Source organism: Pseudophryne corroboree, chromosome 3 (genome assembly GCF_028390025.1).
Source record: "Pseudophryne corroboree isolate aPseCor3 chromosome 3, aPseCor3.hap2, whole genome shotgun sequence".
NCBI lineage: Eukaryota > Metazoa > Chordata > Amphibia > Anura > Myobatrachidae > Pseudophryne > Pseudophryne corroboree.
Window position 1 is genome coordinate 298,991,689 of NC_086446.1, and position 17,913 is coordinate 299,009,601.

Genomic DNA, 17,913 nt, shown 5'->3' on the forward strand with positions numbered 1-17,913 from the left:
ATAAGAAGTGCATATAGATGCAAGTCCTTAAAGAGGTTGACAGTCCAAATGAGAGAAAGGTGAAATGGAAATTATGAGCTAGCATGAAAATGGGAGAAATTATGATGTTGAACTATAAATTAAGCTGTAAATAAGCATCTTGCAGATCTATGCAGTTAAGGAGGTCTACTGTCTCTGCCACCTGGAGCATGGACTGACTCCATGCCATAATATCTTGAGTAAATTCATTGATTGATGCTCCTCAGATTTAGAACTGATCATAAGCCTCCTGATACTTTTTCTACTAGGAAATAGAATTGAATATGGTATTTATCTGTGCCAAAGGTAGGAGAAATCACTTCCTCCAGAAAAGTACAGTATGCATGCTTTTCCATAATGCATCCATTTCCACTGGGAAGAACAATACTTTGGGGTTTATTCAGCGTTAGCTAACCAAAAAAGTTAGCAACCATGTTGCACTGCAGGTTGGGCAGATCTAACATGTGCAGAGAGAGTTAGATTTGGGTGGGGTGTGTTCAAACTGAAATCTAAATTGTAGTGTAAAAATAAATTAGCCAGTATTTACCCTGCACAGAAACAATATAACCCACTCACATCTTTCTCTGCATATGTTACATCTGCCCCACCTGCAGTGTAACATGGTTTTGCCCAATTGCTAACTTTTTTGGTTTGCTAACAAATCTGAATAACCCCCTTTATATTATCTAAAGATAAAGAGTAATACTTATATTTGTACCCTTTGTTGATTGTGTCACCAGTTCATTGATCTTGACCAGTGATTATCCGCATTCATGGAAGTTCTTTGCTGCTTACCACCAAATGCCTAAAATAATGCTTCCCTGGCTTATAGCTCTATGCTTCTCTAAAGTGCTCGCAATGTCAAGATTAAGTAAAATGACTAGACTAGCTCTCTTGTCTTGTAGTGAATTATGTTTTTTTTTTCTTCTAGAGCCTTTCTGAATCATTAAATCTAGTTATTCACCAAACAAATATTTGCCAACAAATGGAAATGTGGTTAAACAAATGTGTATGAATCTGTCACCACTTTGTTCCTAAGGGGCCTATGTACTAAGCCTTGGAGAGAGATAACATACCAGCCAATCAGTTTCTAACTGCCATGTTATAGGCTGTGTTTGACAGCTGGTTAGTTGGTACTTTAACTTTGTCCACTTTTTCTCTCTCCAATACTTAGTAAATAGACCCAAACGCCACTCTTTTAAAAAGGAAGGTATATTATCAATATAAGTCTTCATGAAAGATTGCAATCATGTTTTGCCCACACTTTTAAATACTATCTACTATTTCTATTGCATTGCATAGCCTTATTGAGGGTATTTGTTCATATGCTAATCTTCCTGGAGACCGAAGATACAGCCACACCAGTACTATCTACAAGGTAACATGGTTATCTGCAGGGTCGTATTAACCCATGGTCTGGCCCTTAGGCTTTTAGGTATTTTGGGCCCCCTCCAACACTCCAGTCTTTCACCACACTACAGTGGATGTTTGGGAAACAGAGCTTATGCTATTGTTTACACTTTCAGTATTCACACAGACACCAAGTTGAAAAAAATTCTGCTGACGCTGCCAGCCCCCCCTCCCAATTGATTCAAAACAAACCTCAGCTAAAAGTGTGCCTAGGTAGCCCTAATTGTGCAGAGTGCAAAGTGCCATTAACCACCGGAGCTCTATTACGCAGGTAACAGTGTCTCAGTGCAGGGCCCCTAGGCCTCAGCCTTATGGATAATATGACCCCAATTAACTGTAAAACAACTATCCATTTTCTTATCCATGGGATCTTTAGTAGTAGTCCACAATCTTATAGGCATCAAAACTGACAAATGTGTATTAGCCACATCAATTTTAGGCACTGAGCACTCCTTAGAAGCTTCTTCATAATGCAAACGATATATATAGTGTTAAAATTAAGTTAATGGAAGAAGAGGAAGAGGAAGAAGAGGAAGAGGAGGAAGAAGAGGAAGAAGAGGAAGAGGAGGAGGAAGAAGAGGAGGAAGAAGAGGAGGAAGAAGAGGAGGAGGAGGAAGAGGAGGAAGAGGAAGAGGAAGAGGAGGAGGAGGAAGAGGAAGAAGAAGAAGAAGAATTATTTAAGCTTAAAGGAGGACATTAGCATTGGATTTAAAAAATGATTAGAACTCCAAGATCTCTCCTGACTGACTACTATCAGTATCAGTGGAGCAATCACAAACACCCTTTAACAAGCAATTCTCATTTGTATCTGGCCATAATGCAGCTTTCTCAGGTATATCTGCACCTGTGTTCTAGTCTGTATGTGTTTTCCATTGTGATAAATAATTTTTACCGTACTTGGTTGGTATCCGGATGATAGATAGACAGTATCTAGTTAGAAAGTCAATAGATAGACACCACATGCTAGACAGACATTAGGTCGACAGGGTCAAAAGGTCAACATGAAAAAGGTACATGGTACAAAAGGTCGACATGGTCAAAAGGTCGACATGAAAATGGTCGACATGAAAAAGGTAGACAGTTTTTTTTTACTTTACATGTTTGTGGACTATTTCATACCTTCTCTATCCATGTCGGCATAGAGTTGGTTATAAACCTTTACACCAAGCCCGAAGCGTGGTGAGCGAAGCGAGCCCTGCGAGGGGATGCCTTTATACAATTGGAGGTCCCAGATGACAAAACTATCCACACAAACAACAAAAATGCAAGAAAATTGGTGTCTACCTTTTTTAGTGTCGAACATTTTCATGTTAACCTTTTGACACTGCCGACATTTTGACCCTGTCGACCTTTTGTACTGTCTACCTTTTTTTCATGTTGACCTTTTGACCCTGTCGACCTAATGTCTGTCTAACATGTGTAGGGAAATTCACTAAGGTCCCGATTCCATTCGAATCCATTCGAGTTTGTTGTTTTTTCTAAGTGGCATCTCGGTAATTTACTAAACATTAAACTCGGCAGTGTTTGGGCCATTCGTATTTTTTTTCACGGCCATCTACACAAATACGAATGAACAGACCATCAGTCAAATACAGTTGTTATTTCATACAACACAGTCATTTACCAAGGATTCGTATTTATGAATGCGGTCAGAATTACCTTCAACTCGGCCGCAAAAGGTCTCGATTCGTAGAAATGAATAAATTTCATATAGAACTGCTTTTGGCTGGCGTGTTTAACATCTCTCACTACTGTCCAATTGCTAAGGTAAGTGTTATAATATCCCTGGTTTTGAAGATAGTGTTTTAGTTTTTTCATATTATATTTTTATTGAGTTTTAATAGTAACAGATATGGGGGGGTACAGAAAAGAAGGGGAGACAGGGGGAAAGGGGTTGGGAGGTACACACAACTAAGCAAAGAACATACAAATGCGTCTAGGTCCAAGATGAAAATCACATGGAAACACATCCAAATCAATTCACATAGTAACACAATGGTATAACAATATAATTGAATAAGAAATATACGTTATGGTAAGAACTTACCGTTGATAACGTGATTTCTCTTATGTCCACAGGTATCCACAGGATAACATTGGGATATTGTCGAGCGACAGCGAAAATGGCACCAACATGGTCACAAGCTTTCTGGCCTCACAGGATGCATTGGGGCCTCCACTATATAGTCCCGCCCACTGACTCAGTCAGATCAGTTCTTTCTACAGCGATTTTAGGCAGGAACATTAGGTAGAGACCTGTACAGGCGATAAGAACACACATGCACACCCTTCCATACAAGAAGGAAGAGGTTTTAGTGATTGTCTAGATCCTCAAATCAGATGCGTGTGGATACCTGTGGACATAAGAGAAATCACGTTATCAATGGTAAGTTCTTACCATAACGTATATTTCTCTGGCTGGGTCCACAGGATTATCCACAGGATAACATTGGGATTCCCAAAGCCATTTTAGTGGTGGGGACGCTCCTGATTGCACAGGAGGACCATTTGCCCGAAGTCTGCGTCATGAGAGGCAAAAGTATCCAAGGCATATGGTCTGATGAATGTGTTTATGGAAGACCATGTGGCTGCCCTACATATCTGTTCTGCTGAAGCACCCTGTTGTGCTGCCCAAGAAGGACCTACCTTACATGTAGAGTGTGCAGAGACATTAGCCGGAATAGGGAGATCTGCATGAGAATAAGCTTCTGCTATTACCATTCGGAGCCATCTCGCCAGCGTCTGTTTACTAGCAGGCCATCCTCTTCTATGGAATCCGTAGAGGATGAAGAGAGAATCTGTTTTCCTGATGGCACTAGTACGATCTATGTAGATTCTTAAAGCCCGGACCACGTCCAGCGACGCTTCTTCCGCATATAGTCCCGATATCTGAAAATCTGGGACTACAATTTCTTCATTCAGGTGAAACTTTGATACCACCTTTGGAAGATAGCTAGATCTCGTTCTGAGAACTGCTCTGTCTGGAAAAAAACTTAGGAAAGGAGACTTACATGATAATGCTCCCAAATCTGACACTCTTCTGGCTGACGCCATTGCCAGTAAAAAAAGAACTTTAACCGTTAACCACTTAAGATCTGCTCTCTCAAGGGGTTCAAACAAAGGACCCTGGAGAAATTTAAGAACTAAATTCAAATTCCAGGGAGCTGCAGGAGGAACAAATGGAGGTTGAATATGTACTACTCCTTGGAAAAATGTACGTACATCCTGTAAATCAGCAATCTTCTGCTGAAACCATACAGTCAACGCCGAGACTTGCACCCTCAAGGAAGCAACTTTCAACCCTTTATCCAATCCTGCCTGAAGGAAATCCAAAATCCTAGCTACTTTAAAAGATCTCAGATTGTAATTTTTCCCAGTACACCAGTGAATATAGGCTTGCCATATTCTATGATACACACGGGCCGAAAAAGGCTTTCTTGCTCTAAGCATGGTTTGGATTACTTGTTTCGAAAATCCTTTAGCCTCTAAGATAGAGGTTTCAACAGCCACGCCGTCAAAGATAGGCGATCCAGATGACTGTGATAACAAGGACCCTGCATTAACAGATCTGGACATTGAGGGAGCAGTATCGGTGCTTCCACGGACATTCTCAACAGATCTGTGTACCAATGCCTTCTTGGCCAAGCTGGAGCTATTAGAATGATTGCTCCTTTTGCCTGTTTTATCTTTTACACTACTCTGGGTAACCGAGATATTGGAGGGAACAGATATGCCAGCTGAAACCTCCATTCTACTGACAGTGCGTCTACCAGGACCGCTCCTGGGTCCCTTGTTCTTGATCCGTACCTCAGAACTTTGTTGTTTAGACGAGACGCCATAAGGTCTATCTCCGGTAGACCCCATCTGTTCACCAGTGTCTGAAACACTTCTGGGTGCAGTGCCCATTCGGTTTCCTGAATGGTGTGCCGACTGAGAAAATCCGCTTCCCAATTTAGCACACCCGGGACAAATACTGCTGACAATGCCGGGAGATGGAGTTCTGCCCATTTTAGAATGGGAGTTACTTCCTCCATCAGACTCTTGCTGTGAGTTCCTCCTTGATGATTCAGGTATGCTACTGCCGTCGCATTGTCTGAGCGGATCTGGACTGGTCTTCCTTGTAGATTGTCCTTTGCCTGAACTAGAGCCAAGTAAACGGCCCTGATCTCCAACAGATTTATCGGCAGGCGACTTTCCCTTGCGGTCCATTTTCCCTGGAACCATAGGCTTCCGAGTACCGCCCCCCAGCCTTGCAGGCTGGCATCTGTTGTCAGGACTTGCCACTCTTTTATCCAAAAGGGTCTCCCCTTGTTTAAATGGTCTTTCTGTAGCCACCACGCTAGATACCTTTTTACATTTATTGGAATCTTTATCATCTGCTTCTTTATCGTCTGATGATTTCCGTTTCATTTGGTCAGAATAAGGTGCTGCAATGGTCTAGAGTGGAATTGCGCATATTCCACCATGTCGAAGGTTGATACCATCAGACCCAACAGTCGCATTGCTGCATGGACTGACATTGTCTGTGCTTGCAACGCTTCCTGAGCCATGACCTGCACCTTGACTATCTTTTTCTCTGGTAAGAGAACTTTCTGTAGGTCTGAATCCAATATGGCCCCCAAATGAACCATCCGCTGTGACGGATTCATGGACGACTTCTCCCAATTTATGAGCCACCCGTGTCTCTGTAAACAAACTATCGTCTGTTGAAGATGGCTCAACAGTAAATCTTGCGATTGTGATAAGATTAACAGGTCGTCGAGGGTATGGGAATATTCTTATCCCCTGCTTGCGCAGACAAGCTGCCATAACCACCATGATCTTGGTAAACACCCTGGGTGCTGTAGCTAGCCCGAAAGGCAGAGCTTGGAACTGGAAATGTTCCTGGAGGATGGCAAACCTGAGGTAACACTGATGTGACAGTTCTATAGGCACATGTAGGTAAGAATCCCGTACATCCAGAGATACCATGTAATCTCCCGGTTCCATAGCCAACATTATGGAGTGTAACGTCTCCATGTGGAACTTCGGGATCCATATGTATTTGTTCAACATTTTCAGATTTAGAATTGGTCGATATGACCCATTTGGTTTCTGGATTAGAAATAGATTGGAGTAATAGCCCTGTCCCTTTTGTGATGGAGGTACTGGGACAATCACACCTGACTGCAGTAATTTTTGGACTGCTTCTTGCAGGGCATTGACCGTCGACTCTATACGAGATGGGCTGGTGCAAAAAAATCTTTGAGGAGGCTGCCTCCTGAATGGGAACCCATACCCCTGAGATACTACCTTCTGCACCCAGGCATCTGCTGTTGACTGTTGCCATATGTGTGCAAATTAAAGGAGTCGGCCCCCAACCCTGGAATCCTCCAGGCGGAGGCCCGTCTCTTCAGGCTGAGGGTTTCTGTTCAGGTTTGGAAGCTGGCTTTTTGCTAGCCCACTGCTTCCTACCCCTGGATTTAAACTGGGATTGTTTATGCTCCTCTTTAGCTTTTGCTTTGCTTTGCCAGCGAAATGAGCGAAATTTAACCCTTGGACTTAGGGTTATAGGTAGCCGGAAATCTGACCTTTTTCGATTCAGCCTCTGATTCTAGGATATCCGATAAAGGTTTTCCAAATAATATATTACCCACAAAAGGCAATGCTTCCAATTCTTTCTTGGATTCCGCATCTGCCTTCCAGGTACGTAGCCAAATTGCTCGACGAGCGACTACTGTCAAGGCTGAAGCTTTAGAAGCAACTGTACCTACATCAATTGCTGCTTCTTCCAAATACTGGGCAGATTGTATTTAATGGCAAAAACGATCCTCTTGCTCCCCAGTAGGAGAAGGGATGCTGTTCTCTAGTTCCTCTATCCATTCGCGCATAGCCTTTGCTACCCAGGCCGAAGCCATAGCAGGTCTTACCACAGCTCCTACAAGAAAAAAAATATTTTTCAAACGGCTCGCTACCCTTCTGTCTGTGACATCATTCAAATAGGTAGATGACAGTGGTAAAGCATATTTATGCACGAGTCACAGAACATGTGCATCTACTTTTGGAGGAACTTCTCTCTTCGAACAATCCCCAGCAGGAAATGAATAATAAGAATCCCATCTCTTAGGAATTTTATACTTTTTACTGGGCGCTGCCCAAGACTCATCCATCATTTCCGTCAACTCATCTGACGCTGGAAATTCAGCTTTCACTGATTTTGTTCATTTAAATACAGGTGCTTTTGCTTTTAACGCTGTCTTGGCTGACTCTTCCAAAGAAAGCACAGCCTTCACGGCATTAATAAGTTCAGCTACATCTTCTGAACTAAAGCTCTGCGACTGATCATCATACGGAGTTGAATCTATTGTTTCCTCATCATCATCCGATGTATCATCTTGTGTAGTCTGCCACACAGACGTATCTGTCTTAGTCTTACCTGCCCCTTGGTTGCTTGTAGAGGCTACTGGAACCAAACCATAGGAGGGGAGCTGCATGTATGGGTTCATAGTGTAACCTAACCCTTGAGGTGGTGCTACTGGAGCTAACCTGTCCGCTATTGAAGACAGAGTCTTTGCGAACATATTCCATGGTGGCTCTGTTGGTGGTGAACCAACTCCTGTTTTTTACTACGCTGAAAAGCGAAACAGTTTGCACACAAACCCTCATAAGTGACCAATTGATTCATATCAATTACCCCTGACTTACAAGATAAGCATGTTAGGGCTATAGGAGTGCTTGATAAATTCTCCTCATCACTTTTGCCGCTCACAGACATGGTATTAACCTGTTATCGACTACACAATTTGTGACTGAAGAACACCCTATATATCAGTATATAGAGGTGAGATCAATCTGACCACAGTGCACCTGATTTGAGGGTCAGAACAGGACTGACATTACACAGAAAAGTCAGCACACATACTAGCAGTCAGTCACATGTTAAAGCATTAGACATTGTCATATGAGAATACAACCTCCATAATAACTTATACATAAGTAGGAAAATTGTACTTCTGTTTTAACTGGTTCTATTTTCAACATAACATGCAGAAAACACAGTAATATACAAGTCTCATAGGTACTCAATAGGTACTAAAAATTAACAATGCATACTAAGAAGTAGAGAGAATTTCTAGTACTGTATACCCTGCCTCCAGTGAGCGGGATACAGGGAGACTCACCACACTTCCATATCCAAGCAAATACGCTCGTAAGACGCTGAGTGGATTCAGACGCTACTGGTGTACACTGCCGCTCTTGATAACAGATAACGGACAAGGACGCTCACCAACGGACACGGACGCTGAGCGACTTCCACGGGTATGCAGACGCTAAGGCCTGTGACTCCGTCTGGGCAGGTTTATATCCAGTGTACACAACCGCAGCGTCTAAGCTGCGACCGAGTACCCTCGTGGTAGCGTCTGAGCCGGAAGTGAGGTCATTTAGTTCATGAAACGAGAGACACGCGGGAACTGGCCATGAACTCGGAGGAGGGACGGCCAGGAGAGCGTCTGAATCCCCCCGTTGACTTAAACTCCCAGGATCGCGGCCTCTATCTAGTCCTGGCGCCTATGATCCCCAGAGCGTAGCGCTGTCACACTCGAGATGTTCGGCGCATCAACACACTGTTTGTAGTCTCCACCAAATCAGTGTAGCTGTGTCCTGACCCCTCTAGTAAGAGGAAGTCCATAGACTCACCGTCTCCCCATGCTCCGACCACAGCCTGGTTATGTCTGCTGGACCTGCTAGAACATCCGACACAGACGCCCATCGAGACAGCACTGATACCCGAAGGTAAGCGTTGTTGCGACCCGGTGGGGAGTTGTTTGAGCGACTCTTTCTAATATGCGTTTAAGACGCTGTTAAGATAAGTCGCTCTAAAAATATAGTAAGTCTATAAAAATAAAATAATAAAAGCTTTAGGCTGCTTTATTCACAGCAGCCCTGTGACCATGCGGCTTCCTGCCGCACCAAGCAAAAAACTGATCTGACTGAGTCAGTGGGCGGGACAATATAGTGGAGGCCCCAATGCATCCTGGGAGGCCAGAAACCTCGTGACCGTGTTGGTGCCATTTTTGCTGTCGCTCGACAATATCCCAATGTTATCCTGTGGATAATCCTGTGGACCCAGCCAGAGAAAATGTCAAGTTACTGGCTTGATCAGATGCATACACAGAAAAATATACCATCACTGGTTCATATTCAATGAGGAAGGTCTACCGCCTGGCCCAGGGACTCTCATTAACCAATAATTGCTCCACAGGAACCAGCGCTGCTAGGGACAAGTGGCTGAAGAATAATAAGTAGCCCCTGCTCTTTCAAACCCAGAGTGGGATTGGGTCATAATTTCGATAGCTTAAATAGTGGGGATGGTTGGTGTACGCCAGTGGTGGGCTAACAGAAGTTTTGTTGCGATAAGTATATGGCCCATTACATATCGCTCGTTTGGCATAAGGTTGCCTAAGTATACATGGAGAAGAGCTAGCTTCGGATGAGGGGACATTGAAAATCCAAGGACCCTTGAGAGAAGTGTAAACACTTAGTTAGGTTAGAGGTAGAGGGTTGCATGGCATGTAGGTGAGAAGGTGTTAAATATAAACGGTGGAGAAGTTTGTAAAATTGTTCAGCATGGGACAAGCATCTCGACAGTCGAAAACTAGTTTGAAAGATCGATTTCCAGTCATCTGAAAAAGTACATACTAAATCAGCTTCCCATTTATCCTGGTAACTAAAATTCTTAAGGGATTGAGATCCAATCACAAGAATATACCATCACGTGATACACCCCCTGCTATCCTTTTATAAGAACTAAATCACGCACAAATTTAGGTATGGTGGATACTCCACTAGGAGACCGAGTAGCTCCTGACAACCAATGTCTTAATTGGAGAAATTTGTAAAAGTCCTTATTAGACAAGGAGAATTGTGATTGTATTTGAATAAAAGGCAGTAAAGAGCCCGCCACGGTCACCTCACGGAGAGACACCACCCCTCTGGACATCCATGTTTCAAACCGCAGATCTGGTATAAGACAGGCAAGACCCCTTAGTGAAAGGTCAGTGGAAGGGAGGGAGACATCAGTCATTTTGTATACTAGTTCTAACCATGCCTTACGTGCGGATTGCACAATACTTGACCTAGTAGCCACATGTTTCCCTTCAGTTGCTGGAAGCCACAGCACATCCTCCAGAGGGAATGGGGATAGCAATCCTCGCTCCAAGTGGACACAAGACTTAGGTTCATCTTGATCGGTCCACGCTCCCATCTGAGCAAGGACACAAGCTAGCTAATAAGACCGCAAATCTGGGAAGGCCAAGCCTCCTTCCGACTTGGGAAGGGACATTGTGTTACGCACCAACCTCAGTTTTCCTACCCCGCCATATATATTTAATAAAAAGAGAATTAAAGTTAGTCAATAAATGATTAGGAAGTAAGATAGGGATAGTCCTAAATAAATAAAGTAAATTGGGCAGAATCATCCTTTTCAGAGCTGCAATTCCGTAAGCAAAATGTAATTTTACGTAAAAGTGATGGATAATTAGCTGAAACGAGATCGGCCACTTTCGAGGTGATCTGGACCCCTAAGTATTTGAGACTTCTATCCTGGCTGACATGTGCATAGTGTGCTTTCAGGGACTGTAATAGAGTAGGAGGGAAACCAACCGGGAGCGCTTCTGTGTTATAATCATTTAACTTATAATAATAAACCTTAGAATATTCTCCCAATAATGCATGCAGGGCCTACAGAGAGTTTTCTGGCTCAGTAAGGGTGAGGAGGACGTCATCCACAAATAAGCAAACCTTATAGGACCTGCCAAAGAGAGTCGGGCCTTTAATGGAAGCAGTGGATCTTATTTTTTCAGCTAAGGGCTCAATAGCAAGAGCAAACACCCAAGAAGATAAGGGGCAGCCTTGGTGAGTACCATTGGAAATCTGAAAGATTGAAGAAAGCATCCCATTCACAAACACTTGGAGGGGTTTGAGTAAAGTGCCAATATAGAAGAAAGAGCCCTCCCATCTACTCCAAATTTCCGGAGAACTGCATAGAGATAACCCCAGTGCAATTGATCAAATGCCTTCTCTGCATCCAATGAAAGCAATAATATGGGTACATTCGAGGCGGAGAAGGCATTCAAGACATTAGTAACCCACCTAGTGTTATCTGGGGATTGCCGACCGAGGACCAATCCCACCTGGTCCTGATGGATAAGAGATGGGAGCAAAGGGTTAAGTCTATTTGCTATAAGCTTTGCATACATTTTCACATCTGTATTAAGTAAAGCTATAGGATAGTAGTTAGACATAAGAGTCAGATTTTTACCGGGTTTTGGAAAGGTTACTATGCGGGCTTCTAGCATCTCTGCCAGAAAAGTCCTGCAGGACGAAGCCACATGAAAAACCGACTCCAATACTGGCAGTAGGGAGTCCTTAAAACATTTATAGTTTAAATTGGTGTAACCATCAGGACCAGGTGCCCTATACTGTGACAGGGAATCTATAGCACTGCTGATTTCCTCGGGGGACCATAGTCGCTCAAGGAACTTACAGGTTTCTGAATCAATGGAATGGACATTAATGCCACGTAAAAGTCCTCAATACCTACATGCGTGGGTTGTGGAGTTGATGGATCCTCCTTCAAATGATATAGGAAGTTCGCAAAGTTCACAAAAGCGTCAGCTATAGCCGAGGGGTCAGTAATTTTAATGTTTTGATGTACTATATCATCTAATTACAAGGTTATATAAATACATTAGGGTGACACTGGACTTATGCTCCTGAGGAAGCTGGCAGTTACTGGACCAGCGAAACATGTTGAGCCACATCCTATATGACCACAAGCGTTGAACCCTCCTACCCACACCCCTGGCATTATTTTTGGACTCTTTTGCATCCACTGCACAATACCAACACAAGCATCTGTGGATCCGGATCAACCCCCATTTGCAACTTGGATCTCTGCTTCAATTGAGATACCTAGGGGACTACTCTTGAAAGATCTGGTAATATTCCATACTCAAATTAACTTGTGAGCTTCTGTGGAACGGAGTCCTAGCCAGATTGTGTGGCTTAAAATAACTACTTAGGGAAAACTAGTGGTATATTTGCATATGATATCAAATGTTTTATAGTATTTCCATTTTTATTGATTGAGGAATATAAAACCTCATTTTATGAATGTGTAATAAATGGTATGCTTATTTTACTGTGATAATGGTAAAATTGTCCCTTTATTATTTGGATTAACAGCCGGTGCCAGTATTCTTTCCTTTATCGCTTCTCAATATCTGCCTGGTGTTTACAGGATGCTCTTTGGAGATGAGCTACAGCTTGAAGTGCTGAACTTTGAACTACCGCTTTGAGAGCACACCAGTGGGTAAAGTGAGAAGTATCTACTTGGGTCATTAGTGTCTAGATACATGAATAGTGCCTGAGATATGGTTTGCTTAGCATCAGGGTCATAAAGAAGGTACCCACCAAGGCGCGAAGGTCTAGGGGGGGTTTTGACAGAATTAAGGTCCCAACATATTGAAAGTGCTGAGTGATCCGACCAAGATACTGGCAGGATAGAATCCGCTTTCACTCTTTGAAGAGTCCATTTGTCAGGGACTGCAAGATCGATTCTAGAGTAGGAGCCGTGGACTGGGGAATAATAAGTATAGTCCCTACAGGCTGGGTTCTTGGCTCTCCAAATATCATAGAAATCGTATTCATGGAGTATGTGTCTAAAGGCACAGGAGCAATCACGAACTGGCCAAACCCTACTGGGTCGAGGAGCTGAGGACCTGTCAAGACCTGGGTCTAGGACCATATTAAAATCTCCTAACACCATGAGGGATCCCGAGTTACACTTCTGTAAAACTTTACAAAACTTCCTCAAAAATGTTACTTGTTTGGTATTAGGTGCATATACAACAGCAAGGGTAGTAGATCTATTCTCCAGCTTGCCCACTAAAATCAGGTATCTGCCTTCTGGGTCCGAGACCTGGTTATCTAGAACAAAATCTCATTTATTAAAAAACAGAAAAGCAACTCCGGCTTTCTTAGTCGGGCCATTGACCATGTAGCAATGTGGGAACCTGCTATTAAAGAGCGAGGGTGGGGTTGAGGCCTTAAAGTGAGTTTCCTGTAAGGCAATTATGTTGGCTTTACACCTAGCAAAATGAGATAAGGCCAGCTTCCGTTTGTTAGGTGAGTTCAAGCCCTTGACATTTAACAAAAATACATTAACCATTAGAAATCACGGTAAATGAGTTACAAAACAAAATGGACCAAAGAGCACTAGAGACATAGAAGCATAATATAGTGTGTACTAGGAAATAGAGGATATGACCGTAAACATGGTCAGATAGAGGAAAAACTATGACAAACAAAAAAAGAACAAGAGAGAAGGGACAGAGGGGACAAAAACAGCACCACATGGGTGTTACCATAGGCCACCAATAAGGGTGACACAGTAAGGTCATGGTGGAGGGTGATACCCTCCAACACTCCTGAGCAACCTATAACAGAGGGAAACTGACATACCTCACAAAGGGAGCAGGCAATACTGAAACACTCTCAAAATAATTCCTGAAGAAAACAATAAACAGTCATACCATCATAGCCAGAGGACTCCTTAAAAAAAAGTAACATGGCAACCTCATATCTTAATTGGGTCACGGATTAAGTAAAACTCCAGATATAGGAGGTCTGCTCACATGTCTAGAACTTCCATCAGTGGTAATCTGTCAGATACTGGCTGTACAAGGGGCTACAGTCTAATACATAAGTCATGATAACATACATACATACAATAAGAGTGCAAGAAATGATAGAGAAAGGCAAATCGCATAACACCTGAGGGGGTATAAGCTACATGTAGGTCACAGTATAAGAAAAAGGAATAAAGTAGTCTGGGTCAAGTGCCTATACTGCTAGAAGGAACAACTAGAAATAACAGCCCATCCGTCAGTATACGGTCATGTGTCAAAGGTGAAATTCACTAGGAGAAGACAACACAGTATGTAATGCAGTTCTATGTGCCATCCAGACAGCACAGAATCAGACCCAAGGATACGCTAGGACATTACATTAAGAGCAGCCATTTCGTAGTCCATAGCCCTAATAACCTGAACAGGGGGTAAAGCAGCAAAACAGTTCAAACAAAGACAATGCAAAAATATTTATTTTTTCACAGTCTTTAACAATATAAAGTAGAAGCCATATTATATATGACCTGTGGAGGATCATGGATCTTAGGTCGAGCTACCGGGAAGGACCCAGTCCTGTGACACCCTCAGGTTCTGAGGCACTGTTGCAGAAACGGACTCTAAATTCCAGGAACCCAATAGCTTAACACCAGCTTCAGGTGACGTAACTACAGTTGTTGAGCCATTCCATTTAATGAGGAGCTTTGTCAGGAAACCCCAGCGGTATGGTATATCAGCTTTGCGTAGCACACTAGTGACAGGGTAAAAGGACCTCCAGAGTGCCAAAATAGCAGCAGAAAGATCCTCAAATACTTGGAGATCATTAAGGATAGTTAAAGATGCATCTGACGGCATTGCCGCTTGTAGGATCTGATCCTTAACATGGAAATAGTGAAGCTGCATCAAGGTATCCCTAGAGGCAAGCAGCTGGGCCTTCTTAGCTTTAGGAAGGCGATGAATGCGATCCAGAAGAAAGTCAATAATAGACGGGGTTGGCAAAAGCTTCATGAATAAGTCAGTGAAAAGGCTGTAAGGTCAGAGTTGGACACTGATTCAGGAATGCCAAGAATCTTAATATTTTACAACCGCGATCTGTCTTCCTGGTCACCAGTTTTCCGTCTCAGCTCCGCCAGGTCGGATTGAAGGTCCTCATAAAGCGTAATCAGTTCGTTGTGGGATTTTACTACTTCCTCTAATTTATTGTTGAGATGGTCTGTGCATTGACCTAGAGCGTCAACCGATTGCTGTGTAAACGTTGGTTTACATACAGGACTAAAAGCTATACTTTAAACACACTTAATACACTTTAATATTGAGCCGCTGCGGCCACTGTAATTAACCTTTCACCCTTATTTTGTTCACAAACCTTACGTACACAAGATCATACAGTGCACGCACTCTGCGTACGTATGCCGAAAGGGCGTAGTGACTACACAGTTTGCGTACACAGGCTTATACGCTGTTAGCACAATGCAGCAGCCTGAGTGGCTGTAAATACACTTTAAACCTTAGCAAGGAAATGGGACACAACACCAATTGTAAATTCAAAACTATGTTGGGGTCTAACCCACCAACGGTTCTTTTCTTGCAGGGGGTTACAATATAAACAATACAATACAATACAATAGAAAAATGACTACAGTCAATGGTACATACATTTTAGTTTCGCCTGCGCTTCCCAGTCTGGTCCTCAGTCATCAAGGTAGATGACCTTCAGAGTCTGTGATAGTGACCTGGCATGCAGCTGGCTTTTTATACAGTGGATCAAAACATAATACAATAGACACTGTGTGCTCTTCTTCCATTGGTTCGGGGGTGGGACATATCCTGTGCACCAGAGATCATTGGTCAGCTCAAGAGGTGGGCGATGGCTAAGACTTGAGATGTGATTTGTTATTTGCATCTGAGTTCCGGCCCCATGACCAGTTAAACCCATCACATTAATCATACATAAATCTGGTATTATTAATAACTTAATGTTGTACTATATGATAATATTCTTATTCCCACCAGATTAATGTTTACGTGACTCTGAACAATATGATCCCACACATGACATGATTATCTATTTCCATCCTCAAGATATACATATATCCATATATATCTATATACACACACACACATATATATATATATATATATATACACACACACACACACACACACACACACACACACACACACACACACTCCTGCTATTACAATTTGTTAGGAATCATATATATATATATATATATATATATATCTCCAAGAGTTTAGACTATGAATGTTATTACCTCAGATTTCTGAATATCTGGATTGTATTTTTGTTAGCTATTGCTAATTAAGTTTCTCTTCAGCCAACCTAGGTTTCTGGATATTGTCTTTCTTGTTTGTCCTGTCCTCAGATAAGACAATGACAACCCAGTATTTATTGTCTTCAACAGATACTGGACTACTCTTAGAACAATAGGGGTAAACAAAGGTATTTGCCTACTTCATAGGATTTCAATGCTTTGTGTATATAAGGCCATTGTATTTGAGTCTCTGGGAGTACAATTTATGTGTGACCCATCTTCATGCTATTAGAAGAGAAAGCAGACAGTGGGTGATTTATGCAATATATGGATTAGATATATGATATGTCTTTGTGGCTTTTCCATGCGAGTACAAATTCCACTGTAATTACTCATACCACGCGCTAATACGCAGGACCGCGGGAGCGACCATACGCAAATTGCGAATATGTGTACACACGGCCGAATAAGTACGCACACGGAGGCCATCTATGTGGTGTTTGTACGTGATGTGTGTACTGTAATATTTTCCGACTTCGACAGTCCACCCTTTGGCAGTCATCAATAACTGCCACTAACTAATCAATAAACAGGAAAAAAAAATATTACCTATACAATATATACAAAAGCTTGGATGATCGGGGAGAGATGTAGGTGGGAAATGTATAGCCTAGTGCATGGGTCTTCAACCTGTGGCCCTCCAGCTGCTGTGAAACTACACATCCCAGCATGCCCTGCCACAGTTTTGCTATTAATGTATGCTAAAACTGAGGCAGGGCATGCTGGGATGTGTAGTTCCACAGCAGCTGGAGGGCCACAGGTTGAAGACCCATGGCCTAGTGGGATAGTAAAAAGCATGTATGTATGAACCAATGTCTGAGGGGTATGTATCATCGTGCCGTATATGTTCTAAATAAGCTTCGAGGTATTGCGAAGTATACATTAAATCCTTCTCATCCCGTATTAAGGGTCTGTAAATGGGCCAACAAACACTACCGAGCTCTTTTCGGCTTCTTGTTTCAACAAATAGGGTGCACATTTAGTTGATGATACATGGAGGGGGAACGTACGTGAGTGCTAGTATATGTGGATATCACCTGTCGACTATGTGTGCCATTAACTGGAGGTTGCAGAGATGAAGATAAGACACATATATAAAAATACATTCACATAAACATTTTGGGTAGGGCTGACGTCTTTTCCGGTTGGATGTATTCTGGGCAGAGGGGGAAACAGAGAAAAACGGGTGAAAGAAACAGGCCATGAAATTCATTTGCAATCCTTATCATAACACTGTCTCTATGGATTGATCATAAATTAAATCTGCTGCTATAACAGCGCCCTCACTCCTTAGACTCATCAAATTTGTGCTGTGCTTGTGCCGCGTTAGAATTTGAACACACCTAAATATCAAACCAATAATTATGATGGCTCCCAGGATACAAAGGAGAAACTTCCCCACACTCATAATGACATTTTGAGCCCACTCTCCTAAACCTGAGAACCATTTGCGTGGGTTCAACCATGAGACCCAGCCGGTC